General features: G+C 35.6%; 1 protein-coding gene across 1 annotated transcript in view; it reads right to left on the bottom strand.

Moving 5' to 3' along the window:
* Positions 1-20,721, bottom strand: part of NRG3 (neuregulin 3) — a 360,847-nt gene that overhangs the window by 197,062 nt on the left and 143,064 nt on the right. The gene's annotated exons all lie outside the window — the stretch shown is intronic.

Here is a 20,721-nt window from a genome sequence, read left to right as displayed (position 1 = left end):
ATACTATAGCAGGACCAGAAGACAATTTAAGAAGATAACTTTGCCATCCCATTTGATCACAGTCATTTGTACCCATTTCTACTTTCCTCTGTGATGTTTGTAAAATATTGGGTCTGTTAAGTAACCGTATGGAGAGCAACAAGTTTTATAGGACTCTGGAATTACAGCAAACAGAAGGTTCTCTAGCTTTCGCTGATATCATCGCTAAGAAATTTTCTGTGTAAGAAGAGCCTGACACTCTGAAGAGCCACGTGTACTTGCACATTTACTTGTGAGCACTGTATTGTCATGCATAAGGCTTGGCATAATGATCTTTTTTAACATGTAGATCCTGTACATATTTTACTGCTCTGCAAAGGAGTAATGAATTAACCAATCTGCTAGTCAAGGTCTTGAATTTGTTACTTACCACTGAATAACTGAAATTTACCCTCCTCATACATATATATACACACACACACACCGTTTTTATACTTTAAATAAATATATACAATGTTTTATTCTTTGAAGTTATGTTGTATTGAGTTAGTTGTTTTTTTTTTTCTCAGTTATTTGCTTTCTAATTATTTTTTTCAAGGAGCTTAAACATTTTTCACATGCATCAGCAGCTAACCTTCAGCATAATTTGATAATTTTGGAGATAAGCAAATGATTAAGCAACATAACCTTGACCTAAGAATTTATGTCAGATCACAATTATTATGATTTTTTAATGTTAGCTTTCTCATGCTTGGACATTCTGTTAGTCTGAAAGAAAATTATCAACATTTGAGAGTTAAGCATAGAAAAAGGGTGACAACTTATTCCTGCATATTTCAAGTATTTAATTGGAAAATTCCAAGCCATTGCTCTAAACCTGTCTGGTTTTAAAATACTTCACAGTTGAACTGACACTCCATTCCCATGATCAAAAAGAGTTTCCCTTTGTGAACCCTGGAAATGTGTGTATAAGCATGATTGTCATTCCTGGAAAACACACTTGGGAGAACACAGCTTTTGCACCAGTCAGAGCTTTGACCCTCATTCATTGAAGACCCAGCAAAGGGTAAGAAATTAACACCGGCCCCTCCCATCTCTTCATTCCAGACTACCCTCCCCCCCAAGTTCTGCTCCTAGGACAAGGTTACAACCTCAGAGATGCTTCAATGTCATATGAGGTGAAACTGCTATGTCTGGGATACCATGACCATTTTCCCCATAAGACCCTGAGAACACTATGGCTCTTAAGGATGCACAATCAAGCTCTAGTTCAGAACAGGATTTAACTGAACAAGTAGTTAAAAGATTAAGAGCAACTCTCTTCGTGCTGAGATTAAATAATAGACATCTACAACAAAATTCCAGCTGAACAAGCCAAAATTAACATTTAAACAAGAGCAGAGCACTTCAGACCACAGAGAGAGATTTTTCATCTCTTTGGTTTGGCCCAATATTTAATGTGATTATACAGTGTCACTTGAAAATAACTGGGGAGGGGGAACCCTAAACATATAAACTTCTTACCCTTGAAAACTATGAAAAAATTACCACATGCAGCTATTAGCACAGCAGTGTTTTCCTTCTATCAAAGTCAAAAAACACCAACATTTGGGATAATTCTGCAACAATATCCAAATTAATTAAATTAATTTCTTTCAATACATGGCATCTTGTTTTACTATTTATGTTTAAAACATCAAACTACACAAGAAATGAAAGTACAAGAAAGTCTCTCTGGAGGAGAGCACAAGTATCTTGATATCCAAAATTCCACATACTGTAAGATTTACTAGAAACTTCATCTCTGCGAATATTACAGTTATCTATCATGCATAATGAATTAACTTTGCACTTCATTTAAAATTCATACAGTCTTTTTTACTAACATGTTGCATATATCACTGCTCTCTCATCCATTTTCTCATATTCAGGAATATTTTACTGTGCACTCTTGCAAAAATTAGGTAGGAAAAAAAAATATCTTCACAGTGCAGTGTACTAAACACTCTCACTGCTGTAAGTCATTACCATTCAAACACAGAGTGCTCAGGGTTTTAAAGGAGTGAGCATTTAAAATCCACTGCTACAAGAACTTGATTGCTCTTCCCAAAAGAGTATCTTTGCTTCTTACTTTCTGACATTTTTATCTGTATATACAGAAAAACCACAACAAATTCTAGTTGCTATTTCCCTAACATTGTTTTATCCCGTTCACTGAGATAACTGACTAATGTAGTTGCCAAGCCACTCTCCATGATATCTGAAAAATCATGGTAGTCAGGTGAATTCCCTAGTGTCTGGAGAAATGGAAACACTAGACCCTCTTTCAGAAATGGAAGAAAGAAGGACACTGGAAACTACTGGCCTGTGAGCCTCACCTCTGTGCCTGGAAAGATCATGGAAGAAATCCTTCTAGAAGACATGTGAAGGCACATGGAAGACAGGGAGGTGATTTGAGACAGCCACCACAGCTTCACCAATGGCCAGTCCTGCCTGACCAACCTAGTGGCCTTTTATGATGGAGTGACTACACCAGTGGGAAAGGGAAGAGCTACAGCTGTCTTCTATCTGGACTTCTATAAGTCCCCCACAACACCGTTCTCTCTAAATTGGAGAGATACAGACTTGACAGGTGGACTGTTCTGTGGATGAGGAACTGGTTGGATGGTTGCATCTGCAGGGCAGCAGTCAATGGCTCAGTGTCCGGATGGACATCGGGGACAAGTGGTGTTCCTCAGGGACAGTGCTGGGATAACATTGGGACCATTACTCTTTTAGTACCTTCATCAATGACATAGTAGGATCGACTGCACCCTCGGCAAGTGTGCAGATGACACCAAGCTCAACGGTGCAGTTGGGACCTGGACAAGCTTGAGAAGTGCGCCCTTGTGAACCATGTGAGGTATTTTCCTCCCAGGGGATTAATGATTAATTCCAGTAGGGATTTCAAAGAGCTAACACCATATTGTTTTGGCTTTAAAGATAACAAAAGTAAAAATTAGATCAAGACTCATCTGCTTATTATGTATTTCACGGAATTGTTTTTGTCCTGAGGATATCAGGTCATATGTCACCTCTAACACCAGCTCAAAATGATACACCATTATAAAAAATCAGATGAAAAAGTGGTTTGAAAAGAAGCATTCTTGATACCCAGGTTTTAATCTGAGTTAAAAATATGAAACATATGGAGCTACTGGCAAAGTACATAAACATGCTAAGATCTATTTATGAAGTACTATTCTAATCACAGTTTATAAAATGCTGTAACAATTTTCAAAATATAGCAAATTGATCTTTTAAAGAATGACTGTAATCCCACTGTTGGGTACTGTCTTTTTTTCCCCAGGCAAACACATAATTCCTGAGGTAAGTATTACATCAGTCTGTAAAAGATTAATCTCAAGGGTTTACTTGTCATTAATTTCCCAGGGAATTTTCATCACTGACTTCTCCAATTTTAAAAAAAGCAACAATAAAATATCACTAAACAATAGCTCTACATTTACTCAGATTCATTTTCTAGACTGGCTGACAAGCTATGTAAACTGAAACATTAACTATTCCTCACAAGTAATACAGAGAGCCAAATAATTATCTTAGAAATGCTTAAGAAAAACAAAGTTGCTTTGGTCTGCATTGTAGGAACTGGTGAGTTTTACAAGTGGGTACAAGTCTCTCAAGGATGCCCTTCTCTGTTAAATCGAACTGCATAGTTTTTAATATCCATTGTGGGTGGCTTCACTTGGCCTTTCAATTCCCCTGTATCAGATGGTTGCTGATATTTACCAGCTTCTCTCTGTAGCAAGATACCTCTCATTACCTGACTGGAAGGCAGTTAGTTAGCACGATGACTAAAGTCTTTGAGAAGAATAGCAGAGCTCATAATAAAAGCATTGTTTGCTTATATGTATGAGAACACTCCCCTACAGACTCACTCTTCTCATAAATAACATACTAATTTTAAGATATTATAGAACATATTTTTTTTTTGCCATCTTGAGTATTTTTTTTTAATCATCAAAAGTCACATAAATCCTGTTTCTGTCCTTAAATAGCAAGCTATCAAGTTATTACACCAAAACCATGGTAGCACTAACTTGTCTTTGATTTTGAGTGCCTGTCTTTGTCCAAGCCACTCTATTATTTTTTTAAATTTATTTTACTTCTCAACCAGACAGACAAGCTGAAGGAACTAATTTTTATTTTATTTTTATTTGGCAGGTTTATCACTCTGTAAATTAATGTTGGCAAAGACTACGTGGTGCAGAACCTGAAAGGGGAGATGCTACAGTAGCCGTGGAAGGAAGCTAATGATAAACACAATTCTCAAGGCTAGTGAGATTTCGTCAAAATGTGGGTGTCCTGCCTTGTGGGACAGGCCAGCCAGAATTAACAGGTCAAGGATCCAGAAGCCTTTGTGAGGAAAGGAGAAAAAAGCAACCGTAAGTCTTCCACAACCATTCAGAATACAACGTTTCTGTCAGTTTAGCTGAAGTCTTGTAGAACACAAGAGGTTTTGGATAAAACACTGGGTTTCAGGAAATCAAAAGTTTCCCACAGATTTATTTTTTCCAAGTTATTGACTCCTGGCAATTCTGAAGCTCCAATATACCAAGCTAAACTCTCAGCTCCACTTCAAATGCAGTAACAGCAAAATAAATAAAAAATACTCAAGTCTGCAAGTATTCAGTTATCAGCTCTACAGATAGCTACAATGACACACACACCTCTTTACTGAATTATCAAAATGGTCAAAATAATGGACAAAATGAAAACCCTGAAGTTTTCCCTTCTGCAGTACGACAACCTTTTTTTCCCAACATCTTGTATAATTTGAACCAATACTGCAATATGGAGATAATGCTCCACTTTTTGAGTCAATTTTACCAAAGCTCTTTTCTTTCACAGCAGACCAGTGTCTCATTTATCCATGCTCTGCCAGACCAACTGCAATTCATGTTCTTCTGGTGCCCAGTAATATTAACTGATTCGGTGCATGTAGCTGAAAGCTTTTGCAACATACTGAATGATTCATGAAACAAATGGACCATTGTCCTAACAAGACCAAAATTAGATAGACCTTGGACAACACAACAATGAAGTTCCAATGATTTCTCCACTGGTTTTTTTGGCTAGTGAGACATGCAGATACAGAAGCAATTTAGCATGGAAGTAGCATCACAGATTTACGGACAACGTTCTTTTAAGTGTAATTTTCATCACCACACAAAGACTTCAGTGGTGCTTGAATACAAAAAACAGTGAGACATTATTTAATTGCTGCTGGTTTATTAATTAATCACATTTTATTTTTTGTTTCCTGTGTTCTCCGTACATTAATTAATCAAAATTCTCATTCTCCATCTTTTCCTTCAGAGTTCTCAAAGATGTTCAGCATATACTCACTCTGCTGCCCTAACCATGCCCCTCAGCCACCAATCAGTCTTGACTGGTAATGTTGCCCACCTTTTCTTATGAATTTGGCAAGACAGTGATGGCAATTACCTAGGAGGGGGTGAGGCTATGCAGGAATCTGTTTCAGGCTTTTGTTACTACTTCTCTAAAAGAGTCCATGAAACCTCATTTTTAGGATAGGATTACCCTGAGGAGCTCTATCCAGAGCTTCAGTCACATCAGCAGCTTGAAAATTTCTCCAGAAGGCATTACCAATAATCTATTCAGGACAGTCATTGCACATGTACTTCACACTGCTCTCCTCCAGACTTCTAACATGGTAGTACAGCCAGAAAGCCAGAACTCCACTACGAACTCAAGAAGAGACTTTAGGATACAAGAAGAATGAAAAGGACATCAAAAGGAGCAGGGAAGAAGGAACAGCGTGACCATTCTGCAGAAAGCTCCATTCTGCAGCATCAAAGAGTCTTCCAGAATGACCCCTAACCCTTACTTCAAATATTGTAATCATTCTTAGCTTTTACTTAAAAAAAAAAAAAAAAAAGGATGGAAAGAAAAACTTCACATATTTTTGTGTGAAACTAAAGCAAAGAATTGTGGCTTTTCTGCAGGGATCTTTCTGAGGCCAGTAAGATCAAACTGAAGCTTCATTCAATTTCTTTTTTCTTTTCTCCTTCTTCTCAATAAACTTAAAGAACCCCAAAACAGCAAAACAAATAAATAACAACAATAAAAAAAAAACCACCAAAAGTGTTATTTTCTCTTTCTTGGGTAAGATGGTATAAAAAAATTAAATAAAATTGCCCAACAAAATTGGGCTGAAGCATCACCAGGAAAGGAAAAGGGATGAAGTGCCTCCTGCAAAGACCTTATACATTAATTAAAAGACAAAGTACTACTGTTTTCTAAGAAAAAAGCTGTACCTCATGGAAAGAAGCTGCCGTCTCTTCAGCCTTTCCAGTTAGCTAATACTTCAGTTAGTAGCTATTTATCTGCTCAGCTTGAAAAATATTTGGTTGCCACGATACTACTGAGATTTATTCAGCCACTGATACACTGAACTCCAAGCAGGATGCTTGCTGTGAAAGAACTAGTGAGTATATAATAAATAAATAAATAAATAAATAAATAAAGGATACTGCACAGAGAATTCAGATGCCTCACAAAGAGATACTGAGGCAAGCTTAAACCCCAAATTAGAAAAAGTATTTTTCAACAGTTTTAAGCATAAATCACAATGATAGCTTCTGTCATGTGCACACAAACTTAGTTTTCATCAAAATGGGGTTTTTAGTACAGATCATGCTTCATTAAAAATAAAACACACTCCCACCTGGCTTGAAGAAAACATCCAGTATGTCTTAGAATTTATCTTGCAGAATGTTCTTTCTTTGTTCCAACCACACAACTACACCTCACACCCAGTCTTCTATCTTCATATCACTTCTTTAATAGCAAGATACTAATTTTTGTATCACAGTTCAGTTCAGAATTCAAATTGTTTGTATTTGACCAAAGAACAGAAACTACAAACATTACTATAATACCCAATACAAAATGAAATTCAAACCTATTCCCTCAATATGTGAATATGTCTAAATTATCCATGTTTAATTTTTATAAGGAATTGTTAATTATGACTAACCTTCATGGTTGTACTATATTTTGCTTCAATGGTACCCTGAACGCTAGACATTGTAACTGGGTATGATGAGTTTTCATATATTTATTTAGATATTTGTTTTATTTTTTACTTTTTGTATCTTTTTACAAAATGTTCACCAAAAATGGCAAAAAAAATTAGAACATTTTTAAGTTTTGTACTATCTGCAATTAGTGACACTGTTGCTGTTTCTATTCAAGGTGTAAAGGCTGATTAAAATAATTTCAGCTTATTTTTAAAAGAAATCCAGTGACTTATGACAAACTCAAAGTTTATTATTTACTAGACAATTTAAATTTTGCTCCTATTACTCTATTATTGCTGTTCCAGCATGGTGTCAGAAGGCCTTGATCAGGACAGAAATCCTGCTGAATACTGCAGAAAATTTGCACACCAACTCCAATCCTCCTAAATGATGCAGGCTCTGCATTTCTAAGGAGGGAACTGCAGCATTTGCAGGTCCTTGCCAGGAGAATAGAGGATATTGACAAATATAGACTCATAGGTATGCAGAAAGCAACATACATCAACAACCTGATGAGGTCAGGACAGATTTCTTTTCAGGTCTAACATCAGCAGAAGACAGCAACTAAAAACAATAATCTGTGTAGACACCGAGTTTTCTATTTGCATTTATTTCAGTGCTCAGACAGTGGTAAATACCATAACTCAGTAAGTCCAGATTTTCTTCCATGTTCAGTCATCTTTATAGAAGAACATGCAGATTTAATAATCAATTTGTATATAATATTCAGTGCTTCTTTTGCATCTTCCAACCAGAGTAAAATAAACAAGCATTTAGTGACATGGTCAAAACACATAACTTAAAAGCAGTACTTTAAAGCTAGATTTAATATTCAACAATCACTGTTGATAAAAAAAGGAGCCAATTTAAATTAATTTGGTTGTGACACTCTTCAGAGATTTAAAATACACAAGTGAAATAAAATATTGTGGCTCTATTCAAAGTTAAAGCTCTGCTTAAAGACAGGCAACTAAAGCTCTGCTGAACCTTATTGTACTTCACAGCACACACAGTAGTGACCTTATATCATAAGGATTTTCTGACAATTGTTAAACATCAATAGTGGATATACACTGACCTATTTGTAGGGTTTTTTTCATTCTAACTTGCCCAGGTTTGGTACATGATTTAGTACAGCATATTCACAGATCACAAGCAGCATGCTAAGCTATGCAACAGAAAATAGGATGTTAGGATACATGGGGATTCTCAGGTTTGCTTCCAATGGGAATTGATTCTGTGCTAATGAAGATTTAAAATATAACAGGAAGATACACATTTACTCCAGGGATAATCACCTTGGAAAAGAACAGATGAACAATACGTGTAGCACTAAGAACACAGCAGGTCATCTCCTGTAGCTATTACAATTTTGGAGAACACAAAAAAACCCTACACTATATCTAGGAATCATCATTACACATCTTGGTGCTTAAAGACTTCAGAGAGAAGTTAGTAAAAAAGGTGGTATTTTGATTCTGCCTTTTGTCCTCTTTCTGCCATTCTAAAATAGTTTTTTTTTTCCTACACATATGAAATGTTTTACTAGGTAACAGCATACAGAAAAATTCATCTTGTGCATCAGGTAAAAATGGGATCTGAAGTTTGATGTTTTAGAGTTCTATTATAAAAATACAGTCACCAGTATTACAGTCACCATTGGGTTTTAGGTGACAGTCACAATGCTGTTGGTTTTCCTTCTGCAAATTTTTATTATTTTTGTTCAAAAGGAAGAACTGAGGGGGCGAGGAGGGGACCAAACAAAAAAGCCTGTTCAATATATATAAGCTGAAATTTATTAAATAATCTCAGATTTTTATTGAAGACAATTTATTTTGAGAAAATAAAACCAATTCTCAAGACCTTTTGGAGCAAATATTTTGAAGCATTTTATTGCTTGCAGTCACTCTTTACCTCATCTTTGTTCTTTTTAGCATTCCAATTTGAAATATTCTAGAAAATGCTAAGATTTTTTTCCCTATTAATAAGGATTTTAATGCAGACTAACTATCTGAGTGACTCTGAAAGCATCAGCTGATCCTACACTGCATAGACAGTATTAATTCAAAGCAAGCTTTGTGGTATGGTGGCGAGGTTAGCACACCTGAAACTGGAAAGCAAGTACAACAGCTACATAGCAAGTCTGCAGGGATGCAGCCAACAGCAACTAATAAAACTGAATTGGTCTTCATCTTCTGCCCCCAAAGTGATATAAACTCCTTTGTAAAATATCCGCATGAGTTAAACTTTGCAGACTCAGAATTCAAGATCTGTATGGGAGCACTTCTGGGAAAGAAGGGAAAAAGTCAGCCTCCAGAAAGGCATATAGTGTGGAGGAAACAGCAAATTTAAATAAGCCGCAAAAAGAAGTTAAAAGTGGTGATGTTTCCACACTAAGTAGAACAAGTAGTAATAGGTTCAAACTCCCGCTAAAAAAGCATCAGACAAGAGTTCACCTACATGTGATCACACCAAACCTTTTTGAGCCCAGTTTTCTATTATTCTATTAGACTTCCACCAAGATGACAGAACTTGAAAAGAGAATAAAATTCAAATTAGTGGCTATAGCTGAAAATAGGAATAAAAAAACCCCATAACAAATATGCATTATAAAGACAATTTTTTGTTGGCCTTATTCCTCAGGTACACACTGTATGTATTGCTTTTTCATGTCATCTCTATTTTCAGCACCAAAATGATTTTAATAATATAATATTTCCCTTACTGAAACTGCATATTCAGTATTAATCAGAGGTACTTAAGAGAAACGTCCATTATAATGTCTAGTGTCAAGACAATCTCATAGTGCTGGTCTTCAAAATCCCTCTGCTGGTTCAAAGTACAAGGACATGCACAATGTACTGTGGCACCCATTATCCTCAATAAATGCATAATAAAAACAGGGAGGTTTTCGACTGTGAAACAGCCCAAAAGATGGGAAAAGGGTCCCATGTGACCCAGAGCAGCCTTAAACACATAAAAAAATCTTGAGCATTTATGGCCATGTTTTCATTACTTGATAATTTGTAACTTTTTCTCTAAATATTTACAAACAAGACCTACAAATCTTGGGCAAATCACAAACTAGTTTTGTAACAAACTAACAGTTAGCTCTGCTCTTGTTTCTTTTCCTCTTTTCTCTCTACTTCTCTTTGCCGGAATGCAGTCCTCTGTGGTTCACAAATTCAAAGAAATCCCAAGCCTTGAGGTTTTGGTATTTTGATGGTTTGGGGTTTTTTTGGTAAAAGAAAGGAAAATAAGTTTCTGTCTTTGAATTTTCCACACGTCTAAGATTAATCTGAAGGTAGAAAAAAAAAAAGAAAAAAAAAAAAAGGCAAAAAAAAAAAGGCATGCGGGAGGAGCCTGTAGAGAAACACAAAAAGGCTAGGTATTTAAACATGACCTCATTCCGTCCTTCAAAAACAAGAACAAAATGCATAGCATAACATATCAAACATCTGGAGTTTGCTTTTATTTTCTGCAATTCAAAGTAAAAATCCTGAGATAAGTTCAATCCAAGTCCCCACTGTCCAAAAATTAGTACTAGTCATTTTTTCACTTGCCTTCACGTTGGACAATTCTAATATCAAATTTCTGATTTTCAGGGCATAAGGCAGCAAGAGAGGACAGGTGATCACAAATCTAAATATCCCTGCTACTCTTCTTCAAGACAATTATGCACAAAATTAAGAAAGAGGGAAGAAAAAGAGGGAAGAGGGTATCTATACATAAACAAATATGCAGAAGTCACTAGCAAATGAGATTGCCATGACTGAGCTGAGCAGTGCAGGGAAACAAAAGTGCAGACAGTTGTAATATTTATGAATTTCTTTAAACTAATTATTCAAATACATTCTAAAATAACACACAATGGAAATTTCAAATTTCACTCAACTCCAGTATTCCTACTGAAATCAGTCTAGGACATAATTAATCACATATAAGACCAGTTATGAATGTTTAACTTTTAGAAGTGACTGGAATCTTAGTTTCATATAACAACAAACCCTGCTTATAAGTTATTCTGATAACTACATGGTATGAACTCTTAAATCATATATAGTCATTCCACAGCCTGAAATAAATCTTCCTTGTCCAACTGCCATAACATAACATTAAGCAGCATACTTTAGAAATGCTGTGTCTCTATTTTACGAAGATCCACAGTCTTCAAATACTTAATTTCATCCACTGATTGCTTAGCAAGGCACTGGAAAAATACAGAAATATCTAACTTACATTTTACATATATGTATAGAAATAAATGAATAAATCTATAAATAGCCCTTTAACAACATACTGCCCTAGACTATAGAGGACACATCTGAAAGGTAAGCGATTGAAAAGTTTCTGAAAAAAGATAATCTTAATGCTTTTTTGTCTCTTAATTAGCTACTCAGGATTGAAATTACTTGAATAATGTCAAGATTTAAGGGGAAAAAACAAGCTTCTTAATTATTTACTGGAATAGTACCTGTGTATCAATCCTCCCAAACTATAATCCCTTCAAATCTCACTTTTTTCCCCACCATGGCTGTGAATCTAAATTACAACATAAACCTGAGGTACCACACAGGAAAGAGCTGTTAAGAGCAAGAAAGTGGATATGAAAAGTTTGTTGATCAAATTTCACTTTGCTTACAAATTTTAAAAATCCATAGATAGTTGGTTTTTAAGTTTGAAACAGCTGTACTGCTTCCAGGAGTTGCAACTTCAAAGTTCAAAGAAACAGTGCTTGAAGGCAGCAATACAACCCCCTCTCTGCTCTTTCAACAAGCCTGACATCAGGCAAAAATGCTTTCCCTAACTCATCTCCCTAATAATTATCTCCCATTATGTCCACCATAATAATCTAGACTGCAAAACAGCCAAGCAACAATTTTTAGCAATTTTAAACCCAATTTATATAGCCTCAGTAATTTATGAGAGGCTTGCCCTTTGTAAGTAACTCCAGAGATAACTTCTAACTTTAGCATTCCTCTGTCATGTATCCTTTCTATTTTAATGATACAATTAAAATTATTGGTACGTCATAACTATCTTAAGCAGCCTGGAGTTATCACTCTAGGCTTCTGACACTAGCCTTCTTCAACAGCGTAATTCTTGTAAAACCTGCAGTTTTCTATCTAATGAAGTGGCTGATAAGGCACAAATACAGCCCAAAAGATGTTTCTTTACAACCACCTGGAAATATCTCTGAATATATTTTATATAAATCTGCTTCTTACAAGATACTGTTGGCAGGTTGCTTAAGGAGTTCACCCCTGTCTGAACTGGACTAACTGCAAGGAACCTGTTTCGAATACAAACTATCCATTCACTTCTAAACAATGCAGTAACAGCTACAGAATATAAACCAGAATGTTTGTCTGTTTAAAATAACTCTTATATGACAGTTTACCTGTATGCCTATTCTTAGATGCCTCAGTTTTTGTAACAGTACAGAATTCACACATTTTTGCCTCCCTTCCCCTCTTCCTATTTGAGCTAGCAGGAAGGGCTTTCTTTGCAGAATGAGGGACAGAGGAAACACATAATTTTCTTTGTTCTCACTTAGATTAATCTAAAGTAGTGGTGGATTTAAGTTTTGTAAGTTAGTCAGCAGAAGAAGGACATGGACCTCTTGGTGCAAATCTAGAGGGACACAAAGGTGATCAGTGGGCTGGAGCACCCCTCCTATGAAGACTGGTTGAGTGAGCTGGGATTGTTCAGCTTGGAGAAGAGAAGGCTCCAGGGACAACTTATAGCAACATTCCAGTACCTGGAGGTGCTACAGGGAAGATGGGCAGGGATCTTTTACAAGACCTTGTAGTGACAGGATGAGGGGTAATGGCTTTATCCTGGAAGAGGGGAGATTTAGGTAAACATTAGGAAGAAATTCTTCCCTGTGAAGGTGGTGAAACACTGGCACAGGCTATCCAAGGAAGTTGTGGATGCCCCCTTCCTGGACAAGAGAGGTTGGATGGGATGTTGAGCAACCTGGTCTAGTGGCAGGTGTCCCTGCCCTGCAGGGGGGTGCAACTAGATGATCCTTAAGGTCCCTTCCAATCCAAACCACTATAATTCTACAGTTTTGATGTAGTTGGCATTTGTTTCTATTCAAATGCCTTGATTGTCCAGAGTTTACTCCTCCTCTTAGCAAGGCTTTTTCCAGGAGATCTTCTGGGAGAATGTCTGCAGATAGGATTAGATTGGAAATGCTATTGCTTTCAGTGTACTTAAGACACTGGCAAGGATGAGAATTTAAATGAGAGATTTCAGATGTCTGCATTACGCACTTCACAAATTTTTTCTTGCCTAAGGGAGGCAAGAACAACAACAACAAAAAACCCTAACTCATTTCCAAGTTAATTTAAAAGCAGAGTTTGATAGCAGAGCATTTGTATACTTTAGCTTCAAGACAGATGCAATATATGCCATTGATACCTGCACCCATACTTCTTAAGGTTGATTTTCTACAAATACTTTGTGCGCACTATAAAAACTATATTTTTTTTTTTTTCACTTGTAGGTTTTGGAAAGCAAAAAGGGAAAATCCCAATTCTTATATATTGATGGGATATTCCTTTGCAGGGGAACGACTGAATTTGTAGTCTTCCAATTTTCAGAATATACCTCTTCATCTTGTATTTAACTTCAAGCAGCATGTAGTAATAGCTTTCTGTAGGTCACATAACTTTATTTTCCTTTAGACTTAGAAAACAGGAGGCAGTTTAGTTGCAGTTTCTTCCATTAACAGATAAAAGTTTCTTCATGGAAGCTTGTTTTTTATATAGAAAATATTTGAGTCATCTCTACCAGTGGAGATGTGCTACACAATCAAGATGGCTTGCTAACCTATAATGACTACACACTGCTTCAGATACACGTGTAGGCACAAGAAAAGGTGGTGATAAAAATGTAAGCCTCCACTAGCTTTAAGTATTCTTGCTAGTGAGACATGATAATAAATGCTAGCACAGGATTGCTTCCTAATCTCCCACTCAGGTGCTGAATCAAGAAACCCAAAATTTATTAGCAGCCTCATGTAAAACCTGTTTCAGCTGCTGAGCCAACAAATACATTTCTCACCTCTCTCTACTGAAATTCAAGGCTTCAGCCCAACTCTTGCTTCAACCAACTGAAGCAATCTTGCCAAACTCAAAGGCAGCTGAATCATGTGTCTTTCTCTTCCAGGCCAAGATATTATAAGTAGCTTAAAGCTTCTAGACATATTTTTGTTTCACTCACATTACTGGTCGTTCTAAAATTCATACTTCTCTTACCTTGGGGAAATAACCATGTACATACATAAATGAAAGAATTAACACTGTTTCATTTGACAGTCATTATCTCTGAATTACAAATATGTGGCTAAAAAAAAAAAAGACACAGAGGGATGTGCTAACCCTGTAACTATGTTTTCCCATAATTTATGTTGACTGAAAATAGATTCACATTAGTCTTTCAGTATTCTGGGAAAGATAAATGAAATTCAGTGGTTTTCAGTCTTCTATGCTGACATAAGTTTAAAATACATTCACTATCTTAAGGTTCAGGATTAATTTTGGATGTGTAGCTACACAATCTCATTTATTTCTTCTTCCTCCTCAGATTCATTCTAGAATATTAATTAGAATAAGCATTTCAAACAAGACAAAATGGACTATGAACTCTATTTTACTTTTACGGATGTTTGCTTAAATCAGATGAATCACAGATTAAGTTAAATTAGTGTGTAATTTAGGTATCTGGTCATGTATTTTATGTGTACAGTATTGTGGCTTTTACCTTACTGTTCTGACTGGAAAAGTGCATCTTCATCATAACCTGAAGCAGGAGGGTAAATTTCATTACTTGAAAAGACAGAAATGGAACCAGGAAATGATATTGTTAAGTAATCAAAGGTTTTCTAAGGGGAATTGTTACAAATTCTAGCTTAAGGTGCTCAAAAAGAAAGCAAATAAAACCTGAAATACTATGACTACAGGCTATAGTATCTCAATAAAAAACTTTAAACTATCACTAAATACAAAGCTTGAATTTCTTTTTACTGTGAATTAATTTATCCTCTATAAAAAACTAAGAATAATACAAACTTGTTTTTTCAAAAAATCTTTTGAAGGAATTAATGGATAGTAGATGTTCCACCAGTGACTTATGTGGTACATAGAGCTGGTTGAAGAAATGACACTACATCAACAGCAACAACGATAATAAAACCCGATTTGTTGCAATACTCAAAAACTTAAGCATATGCTGAAGGGTGAATTTTTGTAAACACATCAAAGGAAATATCTGTCACAATATTGAAATACAGACTGCTATGCTGTTGCATTAAAACACTCAGTTTGCAGATATCTGAAAGCAATTCAACTGTGACTTTTCCAATTGCATTTATATGTATTTCAAGCTTGAAATATTTTCTACCACTTAAATTACACAAGATTGAATAATCCATGTATCTGCTAAATGCAATGATCTAAAGGAAATCTGTACATAAAAACCCCTGTAAAATTGAGTGTTGAAACTGAAAATTAATCAATAAAGTACTTTGACAAGCAGTTTTCTTAAGAGCCTCCATCTTCTCCATGTTAAATTTTGAAAGCATAAATCAGGTGTTATTGAATACAGCTGTGTTTAGTGTGCATATCACATAATATGCTCTTCACTAAGGGAGGATGTCAAGAGTGTCTTCATATAAAAACTTATTTATTGAGTCCTTATACTGTAATATAAAACTTGAAGGGTTTTAGTAGTACAGGACTATTAGAAAATAAGTACGGAAAACTGAGGAAGTATTGGTTTTATTTAAGTGAAGTTTAGTATTTAGACTAAATAGTTCAATTCTGATTCTAACTAAATTAGCTCAAATCTTCTCTTGATTGCAGAAATTTCAGACCAAATGGTAAAAATAATTTAAGATCGGGTAATATAAAAAATACCTAGTCCAAGTCCTACAGATAACTTGGGTTTTACACTATTTCATTTTAAAAACTATTTTTCTTAGAAGTTCACATCTGAAAAGTTTAAAAGGATAATAAAGGTACATGACAGCAATGCCATGCAACTTCTTCCCATAATTTCAAGGGGCTGAAGCTTGAAAGAGAATGTACAGAAGTGGCTTCGGTTTTGGGGGTGGTTTTTGGGGGGGCTTTTTTTTTGTATGAAGGAAAAGAAACATCTAAAACTAGACTAGAAAGGCATGAGTTTTTCCAATAAAGTAAAAGTAGCAAACTGTGTATTTGTTACTAACATTACTTAAAGAAGTAAAGGCTTTTACTTTGTTGTTTACTAGCACTGCTAACCTGATTATATTCTTGAGATGTGCACTCCATGCAATAGACTTAGCCAGAATTTCTGCTTCCTAAACTCTCTTTTTGAAAGTATAGTGTCACTTTAGGCAAATAGGCTATTTCATTTGAGCTAACAGAAACAACTGCATTGGTCAAAGGAACCATGAGTTGTGAAAGCATGCCTAAATAAGCAGGTGATGTAATAATAATCCAATGTGATATCAATATTAAAATACAGTTGCCCAGCAACAGCTTGGGGCTACTTAATGTGGTCTTTCAGGTTCACCTCAGCTTTTCTCAAGTAAGTGTGGAAGTAAAAATAGCAGCCTTTCCAGGCAGCATTTCCAGGTAATGTGTGCAACTAGACAAGTATAATCTAGACTTATGCTACAGCTATGCTCATATGGCAATAATTTTCACAACAGGAGGTCTGTTGATTGCCTTTGAACATGGAAAGTATCCTAAATTTTAAGCATAGTTTCCTTCCTCCTGTAAATTCTTGTAGCCATGTGTTACGTGCTCAGCTTAATGCAATGGATTATTTTTGATGAAACTAACCTTGTAACACTGTGACATCACTGAAATGTTTTATTTATTCAATGCTATTCAATAGTGAATACTTTTCTGAGTTTGCTTTATTTCTATATTGGAAAAATTCTGGAAAACTGTCCCTGTAATACAAGATGAGGAGAACACACAAAAAGGAGTAGCTGATATTTTTTAAACACCTAGGTCAGCCTGTAAAAGCCTGGATAACAAGCCACATACCTAAAACGGAAATTATAATCCTATCTTTTTAGATTTTCATCTTACGGTTAAGTGCATGTATCATACATCATGCTCAGAGATGTTCTAAGTCTGATCTTTTTGATCCCTTTCTTATGTTATTACTGACAGCTGGGGCTATGCCTAGATTAGTTATTACTATGCAAAACTCACAATAAAACCTGATAGTTTATCAAAATTTACTGTCCTAGACTGGACTTCTATCAAAAGAGAATTAAATCCTTCTGAAATTTTTTATGCATGAAACTGAGCAAGACCACCAAGCTCAAAATTAATCAGAACAAGATAGATGTATCAAAAGTAGGTTATCCTGTGAAATCTGAAAACTCTGGGATAGTAACCACAGTAGTACTCTTTGGATGTGTATATACAACCTGCTGTAATGTGGCTAACTGGGAATGATGTTTTGTGTACTGTGCATTTGTGAGTCCATTCTTTCAATCTCTGCTGCTATAAAAACGTTACTCAGGCTTTATACTGCTTGCTTAGTGAAAGAAACACAAAGGACAAGAACACAGGAGGAAGGAATATCACATTCAATATACTCAAGTCTAAAAGAGTACATGAGAGTTCATTGCCAATGCTAAGATTTCCAGTGCACACACATTAGTCTTAATAGCTTCTTTTGGAAAAGAAATTTAACAATGCATTCATCTTCCCCCCTCAAAACTTTTAGCGACTCATTCATTCAGTGTTTTCTAGTCCTAAATGAGTAATCAGAAGAAAATGAAGGCACTAAAAAAAAGGATTCACACACACACAAAAACAACCCATGCACAAAAAAACCCCAACAACAAAAAAACCTTCAAGAACCCAGAGTGACTCAAGAGTTTTTTGAAATAAAATTGTACAGACAAAACCCAGTCAAATGCTGATGTGTCAGTGTTGTCTGTGTACTTGATTTGTTTGTGTAAATAACAAATAAATGCACCCTCACCATTCTTGAGAAGGCAACAGGGAGAAAAAACACAGCATATGGAGATCCTAAATTTGAAGTTTCCCTTCTGCTGACCTACCCTATCCTTAAAACAAGCTCGTGTTAAACCATTCACAAAAATAAATACTGAAGTTACACCTTTAAAATAGCACAAACAACATTCAGTGTATCTTGTTACCTAACCACGCAGGAGAACTGCCAGTTTTCATCCCCAAGGCAAATTTTCACCAGAAGACAGTAAGACGTAGAAGTTCAAACGAAAATGGGATTGTATACCTTGAAACTATAACCATTCCTATATTTTGTCCTCTTATTGTCAATTAAGCTAAAAAAATTCCATTACTTCAGGATACCTTCTCTGTAGGTGAATAAAAATGGAAGACGCACAAGCAGAATTGCTTCAGACCTCCTAATTTACTGTATTCCCTGCCGTCTCCTGCAACATGGCCTCCTTCTTGTCCTTTACCAAGGGTGCATGCTAGTTCCACTCTCCACAATTATGGGTTCAAACTGCATAAGGCATGTATCTCACAAAACAGAAATAAGTTGCAGAGCCAGCTGCCAATGTCATTATTGACTGCTGGAGTTCAACATGTGCTCCTATTGTCCAATAAGAGCATGATGAAATTCGTCAACTCTGAAAGGTGCCTGATCTGTCAGAGGAGACTGCACTGACAGGATGGTTCGCGAGGATACAGAAGAGGTCCATGATGCAACTCAAACAAATTGCTATCAAGTGCACTTTTTTCTTCCCCCCTTTAACAATTATTAGCATATTTATCCTAAAATATGTACACACAAGAGTAACCTCACAACTAAGCATATAATCTACTAACATTCTTCCAACCTGACAAAGTGGGACAAAAGTTTTTTGCCACATCAAGGTCTTCTATCTGCAGCTGTTCCACATGGTAAATTCCCATTTCAGTAAATTGGTGTTCTGTTCCCAGAACAGATGCAAAATCAAACTCCCAATGAGAATACACAATGCAGCTTGATTCTAAGAACAAATTATCATTTAACTCTCTAAGACTCCATAATTTTGTATTGAAATAATTCTTTTAATTGCAGTGGGAATTCCATACCCCTTTCATTCTCAGGGAAAATGACTTTTTTTTCTAGTTAAAGGACAAGTACAGTAGAGATCACTATTTTATTCTTCTATATGTGTACATTTTAGCTGCTGCTTCAGAGGACAGTTCTAGGCTACATATAGAAAAACACCGGCATCCCACTACTCACAGCACCGGCCCCGACAAAGTGATGCATAAGGTAGAAATACAGAATTTGAAGGTCAATTTAAAAGGCTTTTCTCTTCATTAATAACACAAATTTAAGTATCATAAAAGTGATTCTGAACAAGCTGTTGCATGCAGTGTTGAAGGTCCTTACAGAATTAAACAGAGCATTATAACTAGTTTAAAATTTTAAAATGCATCTTCTCTTGCTTTATGAATTTTTATGGCCTTATACACACCTTTTTGTGTTGCACGCTTCCAAGTATCCACTGGAAGAAGCAGATGTTTAACCCCCAGAGAATATGTCGATGCATGAAACTTGTACAAGCAATGTGAATCTGTTACACACGGGAGCTAACAGATTTCACTAACGATACCCATATTTCTCTTTGGAAGAACAACATAGAAGAAGGTGATAAAAAACGCAGGAAAGAACGAAAACTCAACATTCTAGCTCATTTAGTTAAGGGAAAAGCTTGGATGGGAAAGCTTCTAACCATTAGTAAGACTGCAGCATTAGAATCACAGCAAATAAACTAGAATTTGACAAAGGCAGACAACAGAAAATATTTTAAAAGTCAAACAAACAAGACACCTCTCTTAGGACATATACTCCTGCTGATATTTAAAAGTTTAACCCATTCAGTTAACTATAATATATTCAAATAAATTAACTAGTAAATTTACCAGTCAAATTAAAAGTTCTCCTATATTTCCATTTCTCCCTGCTATTACTTCTTATCACCTTTGTCCAGTTTGAAAACTCTGACAATGAAAAATGCTTATATATTTGAGAGATTAACTCCCTTGTTAACAGCTCATTACACTTGTAAGGAAGACTGAAAGTCACACACTTGCTTTGAGAAAAAAATACCTGTAAAGCTTTATGATGGAAGTTGGAAAAGTCACCATTTTGCCATTATTAATGAATCATATAATGTCATAAGCACATGGTAAGAAAGCATAAAGCAAATAAAGGAAATGAATCGTATGCACTGAATGGGAAAAAATTACCAGCATAGTATTAAAAAAGATTGATTGAAAAACAGGTACATAAGATTTTTGTGTGTTTTTTCTACTTTCAGTGGATTTCAGCAGCTTAAGTCCCAAACCATTCAGGAAAGCTTCCAAGTATGTTTGGTGCTTTTTATTATTTATATTAGAGATATATAGATATGTTGATGTTCAGTTTGAATTTGGGCATATAAACATCTTACATATGCCATGTGAATGCCAAATGCAGTATCTTCGGAGTAGGTTAAAACCACGCAAGTACAGGATTTCATTTTGGATCACTTCTATTTAAAATATTGTTTGACTAGCTCTGCATTTTTTTTATTCTCATCTTTGGAAAGATGCTACAGTATTCCTTCTGCATATTGCTCTCTTTTACTGGCTAC

The sequence above is a fragment of the Apus apus genome, chromosome 4 (assembly GCF_020740795.1).
Source record: "Apus apus isolate bApuApu2 chromosome 4, bApuApu2.pri.cur, whole genome shotgun sequence".
In the NCBI taxonomy this organism is placed as follows: domain Eukaryota; kingdom Metazoa; phylum Chordata; class Aves; order Apodiformes; family Apodidae; genus Apus; species Apus apus.
Note: the sequence above shows the minus strand (reverse complement) of the source record. Positions and strands in the feature narration are given on the sequence as shown.